The sequence below is a fragment of the Lissotriton vulgaris genome, chromosome 1_1 (genome assembly GCF_964263255.1).
Source record: "Lissotriton vulgaris chromosome 1_1, aLisVul1.2, whole genome shotgun sequence".
In the NCBI taxonomy this organism is placed as follows: Eukaryota; Metazoa; Chordata; class Amphibia; order Caudata; family Salamandridae; genus Lissotriton; species Lissotriton vulgaris.
In genome coordinates, this window is record NC_141685.1 from 1,405,593,330 (window position 1) to 1,405,616,256 (window position 22,927).

Below are 22,927 nucleotides of genomic sequence, written 5' to 3' on the forward strand. Positions count from 1 at the left end.
CGAGGCAGAAAAGTATTAGAAAGAGACACAGGGAAACTGCAAGGGCTAAAGAGGGGCCTAATGGCACAGAAAGTAATAGAGGCATCACAAAAGAGTAATGAAAAGAGACACAAACGAGTAATGAGAAAAGGCAGAAAGGAGTATGTTGTAAATAGGTTAGATAGGCAGCAGGACACGTCTTCAGGATATTAAGATAGGTTTATTAAGTTACACAAGATAAGACAGCAGAGCAGTAAACCTCACAGCTGACCAGACCATCAACTGCCAAGGCTGGAATCTTCACATACCATATAGAACACTCTTAGGTTAGAAGATAGAAACACTAATAAAGGACTAGAGACACCAAGTAGCCATATTGAATCAAGTATGAATATACAACACATCTTCTCCCCTCATAGACAAAACACAAATGAAAGACTCAAACAAATAGTGAGAGTTAAAACCTGGAGAAACACGAAGAAGGAACATTTAACACTTAGGAAGCCAGCGACCTCATGAACTTCCAGAACATGAAGGAAGAGAATCAAGATCAAGATGAGAATGAGGATGAAGATCATGATGACCAACTTCTCTCCTTCGATTGACAAAACATGAAGAGCCAGTCCACTCTCAACAATCCGTCATTGTGGCCATCAAAAACGGAAATAGAGAGTTCACTTTCTCCAATCAGTGCTTGTCCGTAGCGGCTTCTCGCTAATTGTTGAAGATAGAACAGTTCTGGAAGAATGCTCCCGAAGAAAGATTTGGAGCCAGTTTCCTTACAGTCCAAAATCTAGCTCTGGACCAGGTGTCTAGGTTCTGGATCTTTTCCTCGGGTTGTGAGCCTCTGGTTGTAATTTGGGCCACCAAGTTCCCTTAAAAATTGTATTTCCTTTGTGGACAAACTGTATCAGTACTGTGGGCTATACAGCTCGGTTCAAATCGCAGAACATTTATCCCGGTCCAAAGAACCACCTTGTCACAACTTTTCTTGACGTGGTACTGGAACTGTTGTCCGTCACAAATCTCTGTTGTGCACTCTCCCAGTCCTGGGACACCATTTGTCCACTCCCGGTATAGATTGTGGGACCTTTGTCCTCTTCCGGTCCTGGGACGTCCTTTGTCCTCTCCCGGTTCGATTCTGGGACCTTTGCCCCCCTCCAGTCCTGGGACATCCTTCGTCCTCTCCCGGTTAGATTGTGGGACCTTTGTACCCTTCCGGTCCTGGGACATTCTTCATCCTCTCCAGGTACTGTGATTCTAGGACCTTTGTCCCCTTCCAGTCCTGGGACATTCTTCGTCCACACCCGGTAACAATTCTGGGACATTACTTTGTCCCCCGCTGGTTCTGACAGTCCTTGGACTTGTATTGTCCTCCCGCTGATGAGATTAAGTCCGTCCTAATCCAGGTTCAAGACTTACTCTCACAGTCCTTAGTTTTCCCTGAATAAGAGTTTGAGTCAACAGTTTCTCACAAGTGAATTTTGACATAGAAATCTCCACTTTTCTATTTTCCAATTTGAATTTCATTTCCTGAAATCTACAGTCTTTCAATAACTATAAACAACGGCATCTCTTCCTCTGACTTTGTCTGATTTTTTTTCATGCAATTCTGGTTCACTCGTGTTTAAGCTGCCCTTTGTCAAACACTGGAATAAGATCAATTACTACCTGCAGAAATCGATGGTGCCTGCCAACACATTTTCCCAATTTATATTACTAATACAGAATCCACAAATAATTCTTGATGTGCTTCTTCAGTGACATTACAGTAAAAACGCCACTGAGCATCATCCTTACTATTTACTGTAACAGATCATAGATTGACTCCTCTCGCTTTCACCCTGGATCCTTTAATTTTAATGGAAGTAGCAAAAACAAGTCCATATTCTGACATTCGAATTCTTCATTTAAGAAAAATGAGCAAACATAAAATATATCAAAAATCCACAAGGTGGCACTGTTGTCAAGGATTTTACTGAGTGACTGTGTCCATATGTATACAAAAATCTTACGAAGGCTCGGATTAATGTAATGTAATGTAATGTATTACTTGTAATGTAATGTTTTACTTGTAAAGCGCACTGTTGCCAGCTGGTGTCCTGGCGCTGTATACCGCTGGGTAACCCGTCCTGGCTTTCCCTGTGGGATGTTCCCTACTGGGAGTCCCCAAGGTGGAGCCAGGCATCCCCGGCGTTGATGGGGCCGTTGTGGAGATTAGGCAAGCTAATGAGTTGCCGAGTGGGACTCCTGGTTAGAGTAGGCACCGAGGCGAGAATTATTGAGTCCGCTCACCTTGGTCCACAACCCTGCCGCGTCGGTAAGTGAGCCCTGGTCCCGGGCCGACTTCTGCTTCCGGGTCTGCTGCCTCTAACCAGTGAGCCACACCACTCCACTGTAATCACTGTTCTTCCTCTTTAAGCACATAACTAATGCATAGATGCATGCCCGTAGAGACAAATTGTGATCCCTTTCACATATACCATGAAAACACAATCTTATTTGCCTCGTTTTTTCAGCACAGGTCGTAAGTACTTTACCATTGTGACACTCTGGCATAGCGATACCGGCTAGATCCACAGTCTCTCATAAGCCGTTTCTAAAACTGCATCAGTCCCAAAAATCTAAACAAGCATTACAAACAGTCATATAACGGCTGGTAAAGTGTCCCATAAATTCTGTTTGTGCTTCTCTTACCTCGAAATTCAGTCTAACACATTGCCTGCCGTCTGCTTTCTGAGCCAATAAAATAGAGCACAGAGCACTATGCATCAAAACAGAGTAACGCGACATGGGCTCCGAGTTCATGATGGGCAGTCGACTGCGTTAGGTTGTACTTGTTGCTGTGGAGACCACACAGCAAGATGGCCGGCCAGCGTGGCGTCATGGCATCATACGTTGCCCTCCATTGACCTTCTACATTACCCACAGCTCCCTCGACCCGGTAATGTTGGCAAAGTGCAGACGCTAGAACACTGAGACACAGCCTCTCCACTAGTACACAGCGAAGATTCTGATGCGTCATCAGAAGAAAGATGACCTCTCAGCAGGAGGATCTCTCAGCATACGAACGGCAAGGCAGTTGACAGTTAATGTGAGTAAGGTCACTCACCTGGTCTGTTCTTGTTGCCGATTAACACAGGAAATAGGAGCTTCTGGATGAAAGCGACTGGACTGGGTGCAGTGTAGCTCTCGTCTCTACAAAGACCTTCATTTGCTCAGATGATTTATTAGCGTTTTGCTCATTTATGTCGGAGACTTGCTTTGAAACTTGCATTTCTTCTTTGTGGCATTATTTTGCAGGTTATTTTAATATTGTCACGTTGCTAATGATTTCTTCTACCACTTGCGAATGAAATTTTTTCTTCTCATATAGCAAGTTCCTTGATCCTTGAAAATGGTATCATCTTTTTTGCTTATTCCTTATTTTTTGCAGCAAAAGGGTGGCACATTATCATATAGATTTTCTCTTGCGGCTGGTTACTTCTTGGTTTTACGGTAGATTATCTTCTTGTTCCTGGCCGCATTTAAATGGGTTCATGCTGCTCTTTGGTTCTTGATCTTCCTTTTGGTCTGCTCCTCTGGTCTGGTCAGCTTCAGATGTCGCCAAAATGTTGTAAATAGGTTAGATAGGCAGCAGGATACGTCTTAAGATTATTAAAATAGGTTTATTAAGTTACACAGCAGATAGGACAGCAGAGCAGTAAACCTCACAGCTGACCAGACCATCAACTGCCAAGGCTGGAATCTTCACATACCAGATAGAACACGCTTAGGTTAGAAGATAGAAACACTAAAAAAGGACCAGAGACACCAAGTAGCCATATTGAATCAAGTATGAATATACAACAGAGTACACGAAAATAATGAAAGAGGCACAACGAGTAATGAAAGGAGGCAGAAAAGAGTACAACGAGGCACGAGAGAGAGAGAGAGAGAGAGGACATATAGAAGCAGAGGAAGGCAGGAGCCTCAGATGTGGGGCCAGGTATGAACGAGCCTTGATTGGTTGAAGGAGCAGTTGCAGGTAAGTCCAGGAGACTGCTAAGGCCAACCACCTGCTTAATGGCTGTTCAGTGCTGTGACCGCTGTTAAGTAGGTCCAGAGAGGGGCGAGGAGTGCAATGGAGCATTGTTTGGGGCATAGGGGTTGTGGGAGGCAGGAATGCAGGAGAACGGGAAGCAGGAACAGGAATAACAAAAGGTACAGAGAATCACACATTGCCTACTAAATAATTTTTTGGGAAAGGCAGAAAAATAATGGTCAACAATGGTCAAAGACCCACAAAATGAATAAAATGGGTACAGTAAGTGCAAGAGTCACACAGTCAAATTGAGAGAGATGAAAGAGCGGTACAAAGACGGGAGAAGAGAAGCAATGAAATACGAGGCAGAACAGAATTAAAAAGAGGCACAGAGAGCAATAGAGGCAGCAGAAAAGAGTTATGAATAAAGTCACAAAGAGTTTAAGAGTTATGAAAGGAGGCAAAAGGAGTACAACCAGGAACAAGAATGTGAGAGAGAGATAAATCAAGTGTGAGAGAGCAGAAATGAGTGGGGCTAGGCTTCCTTTGAAGTCTGATACCGAGGCTCAGACAAATGGTGTGCAATGTGGCTGGCGATGTGCACGCGCTTGGCTCACATGAACTGTACCAAATCCGCAGTTTGGGTACACTTTTGAAAGCCTTACTATAATCTCGCCAAACAAGCATTGCTAAAGCAATGCCTGAGGCTCGACCTAAAAACAGTCCGAACTAAGGTGCTGATTTCGAGTTTGGCAGAGAGGGTACCCTGTCGCAATGGCCACGGAGAACCCTCTCCACCAAACTGAAAGCCCGCATGATTTACAGACGGGTGGGCCTTAAGTATGTCAGCGATGGAGACTACTCCGTCTCTGTCGCTGGCATACTCCTATGACCGCCCAGTAAGGGCCTTCGGGTGTTTGGCCATTTGACCGCCCCCCCCACCCCTCCTCCCGAGTTACAGTGGGTAATCGAGTGGGCAGCTTTTAGTCACCCTTAGCACCATGAAAAATGTGGAGGAAAGGTAAGGTAAAATGTTTAAATGACCACACAATAGTAGAATGCTACCTTGTTGTGGGGTCAAAAGTTTTTATTTTTTTCAAAAACAAAATCCAGCTTTGGGAAAGACATGGTAAATGTTTGACATATGGTACCATTATTTTGACAGTACTCTCAGTCAAACTTTTAATGCATTAGTACGAACCACTTGACAATGCTTAGAGTTGTCTGCTGGGCTGATGGATAACTCTAAATTTGGTGGGCAGAGGTCCCTTGGTAAGGCGGGTGTAAATTACTCAAGTATACCAATTAACTTACCTTGTTTGGATGGAAAAGTTCCTTGGATGATAATGGGCATGTGCACTTGCCCAGAGTGTCCCAGCTGCGGTGATATCTGGATCCTTGGTAACAATGTGTTGGTCATGGACAAACACGGATCATGTGTGTGTAATAGCTGAAAATGTGTAGCCGTCTCATACCTTTTGCAAGGAATTTCACCCTATCACCCTCACCAGTATGAAGATATAGACAACTGTGACAATGTTGGAAGCGTAGTATAGGGAAAAGTAAATAGATATTCCAATCTCCCTTTTAAGAGAACATGTATGCATATGGAGTGCATTTCATAGAACAGTTTGTGACATCTATGAATTAAGGATTCATTTTAGATAACACATTTTCAAAGGCTACCATTAATTCACAGAAGGTTTGGTGGCAAACACATCTCATTGTGCAAATTACTGAAGAAAGATGGGCATATTTACTACCAGAACATAATAAAGGCCTTAACGAAGCAAATGTAAAATGTAGCTACTTTAAAATTTGACAAAGCTGGCATTGGCCCCTGCTTAAGTACATTCAATGAACTTCAGTTTGTATTTCTTATTCTGGAGTTGAAATGCTTGAGGCGGTGGCATTATCTAGTTAATGGTTTTTGGACAAAATAGCGAGTAGTAAATATCGGGACACACAAATGTCAGGAAAAAATATTGTGACAAAAATATTGTGATGCAAAATATCGTTATCAAGAATATCATTTTTTCTTTACATAATATCGGTTTTAAGAATATGGTTGTTTTTTAGTATCATTTCAAATAGTATAGTTGTGGAAAATTTGCATTATTAAATTATTTTATTGTGTTTTAGTTCATACATTAATTTTATGTGTTACTATTGTTTGTATGATTGTTGTTACATTTTTAAAAATATAGGGGCATATTATCAAGGGGGTTTATCTCTGCTTTTTTGGCTTTAAAAGCCAAGAAAGCGGAGATAAAATGATCTCCCTATTACCTAGCTAGTAGGAGATAGTGACCATCTTGGGCCCGCTTTGCATGTCAGTGATATTTATCACTAATGACATGCAAAGTGGGCGTGCCAAGATGTTAGCGACTGGAAACAGTCGCTAACATCGCTATCTCCTATTACCAACTTTTGGAGATATTCGCGCTAAGCGCGAATATCTCCAAAAACTAACACCTGCCCCTGAGCAGTTCTTAGCCATGTTATCCAATGGTAGGTGGATAACATGGCTAAGAGCATTTGCTCGGTAATGCATGAATATCGCTGACTTTACAGCGATATTCATGCATTTCAGCCGATTTTTATCGCTTAGGAGATAAACCTTGATAATAGCAAGGCTCCTAAGAGATAAAAAAACGCCGCAGCTCGGCGATAAAAATATCGCCGCTAAACCAACATAGCGATAATTATCGCTAGTTGTTGGTAATATGCCCCCCAGTTTGCAGTTTTAAATGATTTAAGGCCTAATTATGAGTTTGTCGGTCCGAGGTCTACCGAACTCATGGTCTGGCCACCCCTGCACCAGCGGTCCGACCTCCAGAATACAACTTGGGCGGTTGGACCACCATGGTACCCTGCAACTGTCAGAAATCAGAGATCCCTGATGGTGGCGCGGCAGTCTGAGCGCTTCAATTTGCTTGGTGGTGCCCTATGGCACCCCCACGCATAATACAACTTGCCTCACTGCAGTGGTCTCATGGAGGTTCTTACCCCATGAAACTGCTGGCATTGAGGAACGAAAGGGTGCCCTACAAGGCCCCCTCTTGGCCCTGTGCAAGTGGGTGAAAGCAGGGTGGCAGATGTTGTGCCCACTTTGTGCATGCCCCCCATTCTTGCATGCATGGACTGCACAGTCTCTGCCGTGCAGGAACATGCACTGGAGCTGGTAGTCCCATGGCGATGCAGTTTAAGGCTCTCATATGAGCCTTTAAAATGCACCGATAATAGTCTGGTAGGCGTATGGCGGTCCTGTTGTAGGAGCGAGGTGGTGGCATACTTCCACACAGCCAAAAGCATAATCAGGCCCATAGAGTTTTTAATGTAATTGCTAAGAGTAATTTATAGTGTTGTAGCGGGTTGTTAGGTTTGTTGGGGATAGGGTGGGAAGTTAATGAAGTAATAATCAATTTACAATTAATTATGAATTGTTATTTCATTGATTATCAGTCATGTAAATTGTGCTATACTTATTTATTTGAGTGACATTTTAGTTGTGGAATGTTGGGTATACAGGGGTAAAGGGTGGGATTGTAATTAAGTAATAATGAATTAATTAATGATTAATTTTTAATTATTTAATTGATTATCAGTTATGTAAATTGTGCTATACTTATGTATGTGAGTTACACTTTAGTTGTCTAATGCTGTGTTTGTAGGGGTCTAGAGTAGGAAGTTAAGTAATAATAAATTAATTATTAATTGCTAATTAATTATTTGATGTATTTTAAAAATGTAAGTCATAGAATATTAATTTTTTTGTTATATTTTACGTGTGGACTGCTAGGTTTGTAGGGGTACAGGGTTGAAAGTGAATTCATGATTAATCAAACAACAATTATTTATTATTTGATAGTAATTATTAAAATTGATTACTTGTTTTTAGATTTTGAAATATAAATATATTTTATGCTACTTAATATTTCTTTTATTAAGAGTTTATTTTTTCTACATTGATGGGGATACTCATATATGTAATGTGCTTGAAGTGAAGTGTTTTCCTTGCTTAGAATGCAGTAGGAATAGTAAAATTAATGTATTTTCAGTCCAACACTTCTACCCCTCTATTGCCCTAACTGGAGTGGGAATAATAAGTTTCATTCCTCCGAAACCTAAAACTTTCCTGTGTTTTGCCCGGTCTCTACCTTCTGGGTGCCCCACATCAATGACTATGGGCTATATCTAGGTACAAGAAGTACTGTGGATATCTATTCTATTTGGTGAGTCTAGTCCCGCCGGTTTTGATGGCCATAATGTCTTACCCCGGGGATACAACTGGGTACTTGCCCGACAAGAATACTCCCATTTGATTTTTTCTTTTCTTTTGTCTTTTCAATGGGCCTCACACATATTTTTACTTTTTTCTTACTTTTGAATTTAATTTTAGCTGAGGACACTGGTCCTGTAATAGCTGTCTGTTGGGCTCACTACATAACCTCTAGGAAGCTTTTTTACAGTGGGCACAGGCCTGTTATTATTATTTTTTTTTCCTTGACATATTTGTTCCTAGAGAGTTTTTCGTGAGTAACAAGGTAGACTTACATTTTAGTTATATTCACTGCTTTCACACATGTGGACTGACTGTAGCGATTAAAGCTCTTTTTAGTTTTGGACTCTTTATTCTGACACACTCTTTTAAAGGCATGATTTATATCTACGGCACATACACATTTTAGGAATTTTCTGATTCCTCTCTGTATAGGCGCCCGGGCCTAAGATACCCTTTTTTCTTCAACTTCTTTTCCATTTATTCGAACTTTGCAGAACCACTCTAGGGAAGAACACAACACGCGATGCCTTCGAATGGTAATACTTTATTGATGTAAACATGTATTCTAAAAAAATTGATGATTTCTGTTATTATTTACAATTCAGATCAGGCTGAATGGAGAAAGTATATGTATTCACTGTGTAGTCATTAGGTTGTTCAGCGTATTGTTTCAACCATGTGTTTGCATCTGAGGCTATAGTCCAACCAGGCGCACAACACCCATTGGACTGACCGGGCTTCAGCCCCCCCCCCCCCGTCGTGTGTGACAGCCCGGGATGAGACAGATCCCGGGCACACACAGCCGCACCCGAACGTTTCACAGGTCTTTAAAAGACCATTTGAATGTTAATTAGGCCTTGCAGTTGTTTCACCCCTTCTAGGAGCCCCTGCAGCTCCAATCTGCCTACTGATTAAAGGATCAGCCCCCCCCCCCGGAATTTTTTCTTAGCCACCCCCCGAAATTTGGCTCTAGTTGCGCCTCTGAGTCCAACCACTGTAAGATGGCCGAAACGTGTGTTCAGGAGTCCTTTTTCCGTTGCGAAACTCTGTACTTATGACATTCACTGTGTACCGCTTTCTACGTGTGAACAAGGCTGCAGGTCACCCGAAATGCGTTACATGGATCCATTAAATCGTGAGCAAATCATGTTGTGGTGTGTCCTGAGAGTGCTCTTTTTCTGCTGAGGTGCTTTAGAGCAATACTGAGGATATATATATGAACCAGGCTCCTTGGAGCCGAAATGTTATGGCAACAGGAATTGCACAAATAAAATAACTACACTTTGAGACTTTGGTCCATGTCGTACCTTTTGTGCTGAGGACGACGAGTAAAGCACAGGATTGTCGGAGTTATTCATATATATATATATTTATATATATATATATATATATATATATATGGTATCATGTGATCAAGCCTCTGGCTAGAGGCGAAACGCGTCATGCAGGACTGCTTGGGTTTTATTTTTGAAATAAAGAACACTTAACTTTTTGCACGAAGCTTTGGGTCCGACTTGTTCGTTTTCCTGTGGAATGGAGGAATGATGCTGTGTGCATTGAACGATATCGGATTTCATATATATATATATATATATATATATATATATATATATATATGTATATATTACCTACTGGCGGTCGCCAGTAGGTAGTTATAGTTAGGATTTTTTTCAATGCAAAATCTCAAAATTCTATTTGGAATAACTTTGGCGCCGGTTGACGAATCTGCCTGAAAATTTCCTCAAATTTGCCTTGCGGAGCTCCGGTCCTTCCCTGACAGTTTGGGGGGGATTCGTCAAGTGGGGGCCGAGATAAAAGGGGGGTCCCAAAACGTGTTTTCCCCATGTTAATTTCCATAGGGCGGTCGAGCTCACTTTTAGCCCGAACGGCTGAATGGATTTCTACCAAACTTGGCAAAATTGTAGGGACTGGTAGCCCGATGTGCCTTTGCTATGTCTCAAGATATGTGCTCCAGTGGATTTCGAGTAATTTAGGTTCAAAAAAATATATATATCTGTAGGCGCGACGCGACTTTCGCGCGGAATTCTGATTGGCTGTCGGGTGTCTGAAAACATTCTAATCAGTCCGGAGCGGCCGCCATCTTGTGTCTCTGTAGGATCGAGACACAAGAGGTGCAAAAACAAAGGGGGAATTGACCATAAGGGGGCAGGGTAGACCCCCCTGACCCCCTAGGTTTGATGTGGGGGCTATAAAAGGGCCCTGCGGGGCAAAAAAAAAAAAGCGGGGAGCGCACCAGAGAGCGTACCATGGGGAAAAAAGAATGACAGACTTTTCAAAAATTGTATGTTTATTAATTGTTCTTTTTTTATTTTTTTTATTTAAGTACCAACATGTAGGTACCAATGCGGAGTCTAAAATTTAATATACACCGTCTCCTTTGTAGATATCTTGCATGTTGTTACAGAAGTTATTGTGGTATATGGAATTCATACCATAGTCTGTCAGGAAAGCAGAAACAACATGGAGGCAGGAGATGATAAAGAGATGTTAAATACACATTGGAGATAATATAGTGGGAGAAAGGAATGTTATGTTATGTTGTTTATGTTAAATAAACTTTTTAAGCGCAACTAACACCATTAGGTTCCTTGGCGCTTTGCTGAGGGAGCAGGGAAGAGAGACATAAAATAGCAGCTAATTATAAGACTCAGTGAAGAGGAACGTTTTAAGGGAGGATCTAAACTTGGAGTAAGGAGAAGGCAACCTAAGAGGAAGGGGTAGGGAGTTCCAAAAGGACGGGGCTAAAAATGAAAACCTAAGACCGCCATGTTTCTTCCTCTTGAATCTGGGAACTGATAACAGGGCCATCTGGGATGACCGAAGGGTTCGAAGAGGGGCATAAGGAAGTAACTATGAGCAAAATTACTATGTAACATAAAAAAGTTGCACAGTATATTTTAAGTCTCACTTTATATTATATCTATTTTGGTACTATTTCATAATTTACATATAAAAAAGAATAATGTCTCGAACAATTTTTAATTTTTAAATAAAAATTTATTGCTGTGATTTTTCAAAATCTAAAAGTATTTCCAACATTAATTCGTCAGGTATGTCCTCATTTGGATTCCATGATTCAATTTCTTCTACACAATTAAGTAAGTCTTGGTCCAGAGACTGATCCAAAAAGTCAAATTCATCAATGTCTTCCTTAGGATTGTTTTCCAAATCAATTTCAAATGAAATATTAATTTTATTTTGTTCTCCTTCCATTTTCTTGCTGTAAATTGCATAAAAAATAAATATATCAGTAGAGATAGGGCACTGTTGGGTTTAAGTTCAGACAGGTACTTGTGAGTTTTTAACAGTGAAGTTATCTTTGGGCAGTGTATGGTATGAGGTAGGAAGTAGAAATATAAAAAAGTGTATGTGTAGAAGCCTAATATAATTCATAATTATACCAGAGAAGCCTAATTCAATCTATAACTATAACAGAGAAGCCTCTCTCAATCTGTAATTATAATAGAGGGACAGTAAATAACTGTCATTAAATGTTTTTACAAATGAACTTAAAGTGCCCCTTCACAAATTTATAACTTACCTTATAGAAAGGTGATGAAGATAAATGAGTAAATCTTTTAAAGATGTATCTCAGGTAGTTGTAGTCAAAATGGCAGTGTTTCCCTCTCATTTTTCAGTTATATTCATGTACATAACCAATCAAATGTTAGGAAAAAAAAGTAGGAAATGAAAGTAACATTTTAATTGGTTGTAAATTCCAACACTTTCATATGTGTTTTTGTCATGTAATTTACCTCAGGATATTTAGACAGGGCTACAGCCCAAATGGCTGAATGGAATACTATCAAATGTGGGATAATGGTAGGGAGTGGTATATAGTAGGGTCTATGCTATATTTGGTGAAAGTCTGTCCAGTAGTTTTTATGTAATTTCGTTTCCCACATTTTTTTTCGGAGCGCTCACCGGTGCGCGCCCCGGTACGCGTACCGGGAGCGCTAGGGGAGTCCGCCATTTTGTGTTTCGGTTGAATTGAGACACAAGATGGAGGATAGGCAACGTTGGGAATGGGTAAAAAGGGGCACAGTAGACACCCCCTGACCATCTATTACACAGTCAGAAGATTCACTGCTATGGGTTTAAATGTACAGGAAAAACAGGGCGCTCAAACAGTGCGGGTAGGATATGATGATGGATGTTGATAGTGTAAGACGGTGCAAACAGTATAGAGGAAAACCCTATAACCTCTAACTAATGTTCAAGCAAAGGATGCTGAAACACTATAAACCGTACATACAAGAACTGTGCACACGTTAGATAAACAATTGTGTAAGATTTGTATAACAGGACAAAAAGGAGATGAAGCTGTTGTCTTGAAGAAAGCTTTATAAGGTTCTTTTTATAGAATGTAGACGCCAGCCGACACGTGTTTCATCAAACAGGACAAAGCCTGTGACTCATCAGGGCTGAAAATGGCGTGGCAGGTCATCAACTGAAGAATCAAGTGGTAAGATAAAACGGAAGCCGTGTTCTAGGCTTAATACAGGATGAGATGTGGCGGGAGCAGTCGGGTACAACTGTCATCCGGATTCGCATGGACGTGGAAAACAGAGTCGTTACTCTGTTAGTTTCTATTTTTGAATATGTGTTTCAAGGGTTACAGTGAAAGGAGGTCTGTCACTCTGTCACAAGGATGGTGTCATCAGTGATGTCATGAGTGATGTCACTGACCATGTCATGAGTGATGTAATATGTGACGTCATCAGCAGTGCATTACACGCGCAAGTTATAGTGAGTCCAACTAACTATAACGTGGAATTTCAATGGTTTTATGTCAGTAAAATTTCCAGCTAACTATAACTGGTGTGAAACCTATGGTTTTTTCAGTGAATATATATATATATATATATATATATATATATACATATATATATATATATATATATATATATATATATCCGAAAGGGTTCCCCCTAACTCCAGGGAAAACACAAAAGACTCGCACTCCAGGATCCGTGTAGGAAACGTTTATTGGCGACGCGTTTCGACCAAGCGGTCTTCTTCGATAGCCAACCAAATAAACATTACAACATTACAATCACCATTTTAAAGTGCACCACAAGAATAGTGAAAATAGACATAGGACCACATCCCAAAATAAAACTACAAATCCTGTAGGAACTACAAATGAGTAGAAGAAATACTCTATAGTGCAATTGTTAAACTGGTTCTGTGCTTAAATTAAATAATAATTCACATTTCATTATTCAAATTGCATTGTATGAAATACTTAATGAATTAATTTAATTTAATTAATTAAATAAATAAATTAACTTCACAATCTGGCCAAGTGGCCGATCTTATTAAATCAAAAGCACTGCATGTATTCATCCATAGATTTGCACATAATTAGAGTCAAGGCGTCCAATTCTCAATAATGATGCACTCTCAGAGATTTAATATCTTCACCAAAGATTTATTGACTGCAAAAACCGCTACGCGTTTCAACACGAAAAGTGTCTTGACCAAGACACTTTTCGTGTCGAAATGCGTAGAGGTTTTTGCAGCAAATAAATCTTTGGTGAAGATATCAAGTCTCTGAGAGTGCAACATTATTGAGAATTGAACGCCTTTCATATTGGCATACCGGCAGTGGGTTCCAGCTGGAGTTGCACCACCCGACAACGGGATTAATCCCTGAGGAGCCTTATCGTAGTATATATATATATATATATATATATATATATATATATATATATATATATATACATATATATATATATATATATATATATATACATATATATATATAACCTACTGGCGGTCGCCAGTAGGTAGTTTTAGTTAGGATTGGCTACCATAGGAAATCCGCAACATTCTATTGGGAATAACTCTGGCGCTGGTTGAGGAATTTGTGTGTAATTTTCCCAAATTTTGGCCAGCTCCGCTGCGCTCCTTCCCTGAAAGTTTTTGGCGGATTCGTGAAGTGGGGGCTGAGAAAAAAGGGGGGGTCCCAAAACTTGTTTTCCCCATGTTAATTTCCATAGGACGGTCTGACAAGTCTACAGCCCGAACCGCTGAACGGAATTACGCCAAACTTGGCAAAATTGTAGGGACTGGTACACAGATGTGCCTTTGCTATGTTTGGTGAAAATTGCTTTAGTGGTTTTTACGAAAATTAACTTCAAAAACACATATATATCTATAGGCGCTCTCCGAGCCCTCACAGGTGCGCATATGGGGGAGCGCACCCGGCGCGCTAAGGAGTGCGCGAGCGGAAAGCTGATTGGCTGTCGGGTGTCTGTCAACATTCTAAACAGTCCGGAGAGTCCGCCATCTTGTGTCTCGGTAGAATCGAGACACAAGAGGTGAAAAAGAAAGGGGGAAATAATTAAACGGGGGCAGAGTAGACTCCCCCTGACCCCCTAGGTTTTCTGAGGGGGGCCTAGAAGGACCTTGAAGGGCAAAAAAACTTTTTTTTTTGTAAAAAAAAAAAAATTTAAATTTACGGGGTAAGCGCTGGCGGCGCACCCCGGTACTCTCTCCGGTAGACGCACCATGGGGAAAAACAGTGTAAAAAAAATAGAGTAAAAAAATTAAGTAGAGTGTTTAGAGGAAAGGGATGCATTGCTGGAGCAATGCATCCTTTCACATGGGGCTAGTCCCATGTTAAAGGGCCTGCGTCAGTCTTACGCCTGCTGTGAGGCAGGCGCAAGATTAAGACGCAACAGCGTCGTAAAAGTGATGCAGTGAAATCTCATAGATTTCACTGCGTCACTTCTACGACCCTTCCTTACGTTAATACGCCCCCTTTGCATACATTACAAATGGTGCAGGTATAATGTGGCACAGGGGTTTACAAAGTGACTCATATACCTAGATGCGTCACTTTGTAAATATGACTTAACAAGGTGCATTTTTTACACCACTGGTGCATCACAAAAAGTGACGCACCTGCGGCGTAAAAGTGACGCATGGCCTCATAAATGAGGCCTTCAGTCTTCTACTTATGTGTCATATTTAATGTATGACGCATTATTTCGCAATGAGTTACAGATACGTCAGTATTTCTCACGTATCTATAAGCGCAAAAGTGATGCATTGCTGGAGTGTGTCACAAAAGTAACGCAACTCCAGCAATGCATCCTTTCACATCGGGCCAGCCCCATGTGAAAGGGCTTGCGTCAGTCTTACGCCTGCTGTGAGGCAGGCGCAAGATTTTGAAGCAACGGTGTCGTAAAAGTGACGCAGTGAAATCTCATAGATTTCACTGCGTCACTTCTACAACCCTTTCTTGCGTCAATATGCCCCCTTTGCATACATTACACCTGGCGCAGGTATAATGTGGCGCAGGGGTTTACAAAGTGACGCATCTACCTAGATGCGTCACTTTGTAAATATGACTCAACAAGGTGCATTTTTTACACCACTGGTGCGTCACAAAAAGTGACGCACCAGCGGCATAAAAGTGACGCATGGCCTCATAAATGAGGCCTTCAGTCTTCTACTCATGCGTCATATTTAATGTATGACGCATTATGTTGCAAGGAGTTACAGATACGTCGGTATTTCTGACGTATCTGTAAGCGCAAAAGTGATGCATTGCTGGAGTGTGTCACAAAAGTGACGTAACTCCAGCAATGCATCCTTTCAAATGGGGCCAGCCCCATGAGAAAGGGCCTGCGTCAGTCTTACGCCTGCTGTGAGGCAGGCGCAAGATTTTGATGCAACAGTGTTGTAAAAGTGACGCAGTGAAATCTCATAAATTTCACTGCATCACTTCTACGACCCTTTCTTGCGTCAATATGCCCCCTTTGCATACATTACACCTGGCGCAGGTATAATGTGGCGCAGGGGTTTACAAAGTGACGCATCTACCTAGATGCGTCACTTTGTAAATATGACTCAACAAGGTGCATTTTTTAGACCACTGGTGCGTCACAAAAAGTGAACCACCGGCGGCGTAAAAGTGACGCATGGCCTCATAAATGAGGCCTTCAGTCTTCTACTCTTACTTTTTCTTTCACTTTCTCTGTTTCTTCACTGCCTTACTCACCTTGTCTCACACTCAATTGTCTTTATCCAGTCTGTATCTCCACTCTTTCCTAAATATCACTGCTCTTTTCTTACCCTTCCACACCACCGTTCTTTTACTACATTTTCTTCACTTATCCACATTCCCTATGTTCACTCTCCTTCTCCTCACTCTCGTTCCCCACACTCACCTTCTTTCAGTCCCCCTACTTCATTTCCCTTCCCCTCTCGTCCCTTTCTTTGCTTTCTCACTCATTTTCCTCTCTTCTCTCACTGCACTCCACTTCAGTTACTCTTTTTCATTTTTTTAAGAATACAGCTCTTTGATGAGAATTGGAGGTAGTTCTGAAAAGAACTTTTCTTTTCTTCTTTTTTCCTTTTTTTGAACAAAAACAAAAACAGGGAATGAGAAAATGCTCAACAGGAGCAAAAAAAAATAATCAAAATTAGGAGTGGGGTTGGCAGCGGTGGTTGTCTAATGCTCGAACCATGAGCATAACACTTTGTTCCCCATAACAAAGTAGCTGATCACATTTTCTGCATTTAATTACGGCTTCATTAAAAGCAGGCTGAATATTAGGGATCAGCTCTTCTGGTTGCCCCCTCACCGATGTAGTTGGTCCTCCGGTTGAAGTAGAGGCACCATCCCTGGGAGCCTCTTTTGCCAGAGCTCTGACACTCTCCCGGGCATAGTTCTGGCGGTGCCTCCTCTCGACGTGGCGAATCATGGTGGAGTTACCAAATTAATATTTTTTGGTGGGGTCACCCCGTGAGAGGACAGTGTGACAAATTCGGCACTCCACCTTTGGAGCATTAACTTTTTTTTATCATCTGGAATGGAAAAAAACTTCCATATGAAGTATTCTTTTACCCGGGGCTGAGGAACCTCTTCATCAATAAATCTCTCTGTGTCATCATCGTTGCTGGATGTTCTGGCAGCCATGGTAATCCAATAATGATCCAAGAGCAAAAAGACAAGTCTTGCAGTCACAAAAGTGAAAGAAGAAGTGAAGGAAATGGGTGGGGATTTCATTCTTTGTAAAAAAAACTGTTAGCAACCAATGAAAAGAGTTACTTTAAGGTCACATGACTTGACGCGCTTACGCTGCGCGCATCGGAGCGCTTCCGGGGGCGCTTACGCGGCGCAAACGTAGGCGCTTCCGGGGGCGCTTACGCAGCGTGCTTGAGTGACATTTTGATAGCTTTACGGAAATGTAAAATCATTTTCATTTCGTAAATCAAAAATACTGCTTTAATAAGTATGGTACTAAATGTCTTGCATTATTATTTACATTTCATACATATTTTTTTTTACGAACGCAGAAATATCGCACTCGGTGCGCTCTCGGGAGAGCTTGTCGGTGCGCGCACCCTGAGCGCACCAGGAAAAAATAAAAATAAAATATATATACATTGAACAAATAATTTAAAAAAAATATATGTAAATAATTAATTGTTGTAAAAAACAGATAAAAAAAAATCGCAGGTTACAAAGTCGATATACAAAGGAATTAGCTTTTAAAAAAACTATGAAATTCACTGAAAAAACCATAAGATTCACAAACGTTATAGTTAGGAATTCGTTTTTAAAAAACCTTTGAAATTCACTAAAAAAAACCATAGGTTTCACAATCGTTATAGTTAGGAATTAGCATTTAAAAAACCTTTGAAATTATATATATATAATTTAATATATATATGTATCTATACTAATATTATAAAGAGAGAACACAAACCTTTGAGCCAGGTAAACTACAAAGGTAATGCACCAATCACTACACCCACTACACCATTTGAAAGGGGAGATGTGGCAGAAGGACATAGGCTATAGATATGTACACAATATACATTAAAAAAGCCAAAACGCCAAAAGTGGTAAAGTAGTCCCTTGGGGGCGTGGTCGTGGGCTTCTCAAACAACAAATGTGGGCGTTTACAGGGCCGTTCCAAGTGCAAATAACAAACATAGGCCAAGCGACTTCACAACACACTTACATATGCACACAGAGCGGAAATGCGCTTTCACTGAATTTAGAACGCACAATATGCAGACAGAGCAGAAAAGCGCTTTCAATGAATTTCCAATAAACATTTGCAAATCCCAACACATACAGCGGAAATGCGCTTTCAATGAATTTAAATTCACACATACAGCGCGGTAACACCAATATACAAAAACAGCAGAGGTGCGCGCTATAAGAAATATACACACATTCGTTGCAGTTACCCAGACAACATTGATGCCTTCGCATTAAAAACCGGACGGGCCTTCCATCGACGAGGAGTGTCAAATGACCCCACACAGGGGGCAGGATTAATCGCATACTACACCAATCACAACGCACTAAAGATACACACACGACTTCGGCTTACCCCCAAAAAAACTCTTTAACCATTGGCCATTGACCAACGACGTCACAGGGGGGTAAACACGAAAAAAAAAGCAGACAATTCTTAACGGAGAAATGCAATCGACTGCGCATTCACGAGACTTTCCTCACATCTTGAGGACAAGATAAAACGCTTACAATAAGACATATGAAAATAACACAACTGCCCATAATCACTCGAGCACTGTCAGGACTTCACCGCACAATTGACAAAATGAAAGGGAAACTTCCTTGAAGGGATACAAAAATGAACACACGGAAAGAGCCTTCGAAAGAAAAAAAAAACATTAAACAGGTGACACGACACTTTCCTCACATCTTGCGGACAACATAAAACGCGGAAAACAATACATATGAATTAAAAAAATAACACAAGTGGGCCAAATCAGTTGAACAGGGCCAGGACTTGCACAGACAACTCTTCTGCGGGGCGGGCGGGGGCCCTGAAGCAGCCTTTTGCTCCCGGACAACGTCGGGACGGGCTGCTAGTATATATATATATATATATATATATATATTATCCTCAGTTTGCTCGGAAGCATAACGCGCACTCAGTAGTATAGATGCTCAGATTTTATTTCTCAGAAAACGTTACGCGTTTCGACACCAAGTGTGTCTTGTTCACACACGTTATGCTTCCGACGCATTCCTGATGTTTATTTCAATACGTTTGCTATATAAAAATATATATCTATATATATATATATATATATACATATAAGAAAAGAATGCGACACAGCTCCAGAGTACAATTCAAGTGGGTGGCTATATTGCTATTCCTGCGTGTGATATCTGAAGTCCATGGAATGCTTGATAGACGCGTTTCAGCCTCAAAAAATGCTTTCTTCAGGGCCAGTTTCATAGGCTTCTCATTCTCCCTGGGGTTTAAAAGATATGAAGATGTTGCAGCGACCACTCCCAGTAAGGTAGCCTCTTCACCCTCCTCCGCCTTGAAGTCCTCCATGGAAGCCCATTCAGTAATTAGGCCTTTCAAACACGATGTAATGTTCCAAGATGATTTGGCTGATGGACCCCACACTTCCACAGTTACCTGGAAGGGTTTAGGCCACTTGTAGTCCCCTTATCAGGCAATCAGTGTTGCCTCCTCTCTCCCCATGCACAAGTAAATCCCTGGTGGTAATTGGAACTGCTGGGGGGGGGGGGGGGGCAACCCGTTGCTGTTTGATGCAAAATCCAATGTGTGCCGGCTTCCAGCGTTGCTCCTGACCGAGAGGGCGTGCCACTAGCCAGCACCTGCTTGCAGACAAAACTTGAAGACCAAAGCTCTCTCCCAGGTAAGAAAAGAGTGCGACACAGCTCCAGGGCACCATTCAAGTGGCTGTATTGTTCTTCCTGCACAAGATATCAGAATTCCACGACACGCTGGGTCAGACGCGTTTTAGTCTCAAATACCTTTCTTCAGTGCCAGATTGATAGGCTTCTTATTCTCCCTGGGGGTCAAATTATATGAAGATGTTGTAGTGACCACTCCCAGTAAGGTAGTCTCTTGCCCCTCCTCCGCCTTAAAGGTGTACAGGCACCTCGCGCTCACCCTGCCCGGCAACAGCATTCTGGTACTTGAAGTCCTCCGTGGAAGCCCGATCAGTAATTAGGCCTTCCAAACACCATGTGATGTCCCAATATGATTTGGCTGATGGACCCCACACCGCCGCAGTTACCTGGAAGGGTTTAGGCCACTTGTGGTCCCCTTATCAGGCAATCAGAGTTGCCTCCTCTCTCCCCATGCAGAAGTAAATCCCAAGTGGTAATTGGAACTGCGGGAGGGGCAACGCATTGCAGTTTGATGCAAAATCCAATGTGTGCCGGCTTCCCGTGTTGCTCCTGACCGAGAAGGCGTGCCGCTAGCCAGCGCCTGCTTGCTGGAAAAACATGAAGACCAAAGCTCTCTCCCTGGTAAGAAAAGAGTGCAACACAGCTCCGGGGTACAAGTCAAGTGGCTATATTGCTTTTCCTGCGCATGATATCTGAAGTCCACGAAACCACTGGCAGACGCGTTTCAGCCTCAAATAGCTTTCTTCAGTGCCAGTTTCATAGGCTTCTCATTCTCCCTGGGGGTCAAATGATATGAAGATGTTGTAGTGACCACTCTCAGTAGGGTAGTCTCTTGCCCCCCCTCTGCCTTAAAGGTGTACAGGCGCCTCACGCCAGTACGCCAGCAAATTGTAACTCCTGACTGCTTCATGACCGCAACACAATCCTGGACAGCCACACTCGTAATCCTGCAGGCGGGACTGCAGTGTGGCTGTGGTCGAACTGCCGCCCTGAGTATGGCAGTCCTATGGACCGCCATACTCATAATAAAGCCATGAACCATCAACTGAGTGTTTTTGAAGTACTGTGGGACGCATTCTTGCAGTGAAGAGCTTAATATTTTAGATGTATAACCAAATACCATTTTTAATAAATTGCAGGGAGCCCTGACCAGTATTTTGCACCATAATAAAACACTGCTGTTTTAAATGTTATAATCTGCCTACTACACAGTCCTTGCTTTTGGCAGGGATTCATATGCTATCTATCAATGGGCAGGGCCAAAGAGTGCACTCAGGAGAACTCTTCTGCAAAAGGTTTGAGAATGGCCCAGCAGTCAGAATACTGTAGTAAAGTAAAGTGTGCTGACCTTTTCAAAAGATGGCAGGCACCCCTGTGTTTGTTACAGCAATAGTCCGTAACCCCCTCTTACCTCACAAAATATGAATTCACTAATTTAGACATATGCATTGTATTGTATTCTTTGCTTTTGCTTGCTATTTGTTGTGGTAAAAGAAGATATGAATCCAGAGGAGGCCAAGTAGTTTACCCAAGATGTAGGTTTATTTGTAGATCAGAACAAGTTCCATGTAAGTTACATAGGATGGTAATTTAAGTTCCATAGATAGTAAGTAGATAGTAAATTAGTCTGTCATATAAGGTCCCACCAGGAGCTAGATGTTGTTGCTTGCTCAGCCCACACTCATCAACTGTCATTCCACAGACACACAGGCACACTCACATTCTGAACTCTCTGACATCAAGCACTCCAACATTCCACACAGACATAACACTCACTCTGGCTGAGCAACTGGAAAGGAGGAAAACCCAGGCACAACATATCCCCTTTCCTTCAGAGGAAAAACAGAATTATAGAATTAGAGAGATAACACTTGCAAATAAACGGACAGTTAAAATCGTCAAAGAAGAACAGAATAAGAAGAGAGAAAATAAGTAGAAGGCAAAGAAACAATATAAAGGGAACACATCCCCTTCCCTTGAAGAAAATAAGCAATGCAAACATGAACAGGCTTAAAATGTAAAACATAGGGTAAATACCCCATTGCATTAAACATCTAAGAAATTGAAGCAAAACGCGTTTTAACAGCTGTATTGCACCATAAACTTGTGCCGTAAACCACTTAAAGAAATTGAAGCATAACGCGTTTTAACACCTGTATTGCACCATATACCAGTGCCGTATAACACTTAAAGAAGTTGAAGCATAACGCGTTTTAACACCTGTATTGCACCACATACCAGTGCCGTATAACACTTAAAGAAGTTGAAGCATAACGCGTTTAAACACCTGTATTAACTAAATATTAAAGTTTGCACTATAATACTTGTTATGTAACCACTAATCTAATACCACACACACTCTTAGTACCTGCGCTTAATTAATAACATCAAATGAACATGCGTAAAGGGTGAAGCAGGGTTAAAAATAAACATAAAAGGTAGAAACAGTAAGTAGGCGTGCACACCAATACTGAATAGAAACAAATATAGGGAGACCAGCTCCAATACTCGCAACTGAACTACCCTAATGATAAGACTTAGTACCCCTGAAAATGTTTAGATTGGCCAAATCAAAACATACTATGTACTAAACACCCACTTACGAGATGGAGAAAATATAAATAAATGCGCAAAACACAGTATACATAACTGCAGAACATAAGACTTGCAAATAAAACTGTGGTGTAATTCTAAAACTGCTAATTGCCAATGTGTAACACAGTTTCAGTATGACTTCTGAATAAATAATTTCACGCATATTACGAGTAATCCATAAGCATTATAAATCAGCATTCACGTAAGAAGAACAATAAACGTATGTGTAATCCAAAATAAAAACATTTCTTGAAGCTGGCTGTAAACTGTACACGAAAACTAGCCAGATAATGGGAGCATCACACAAAAAATAGTATCACGAAATCGAAGATCCTACTGCAATCTTGAA

The 22,927-nt window shown here is 41.4% G+C and overlaps 1 pseudogene; it reads right to left on the reverse strand.

The window, feature by feature from the left end:
* Positions 1-17,244, reverse strand: part of LOC147750597 (14-3-3 protein zeta pseudogene) — a 67,507-nt pseudogene extending 50,263 nt beyond the window's left edge.
* Positions 17,245-22,927: the final 5,683 nt, after the last annotated feature.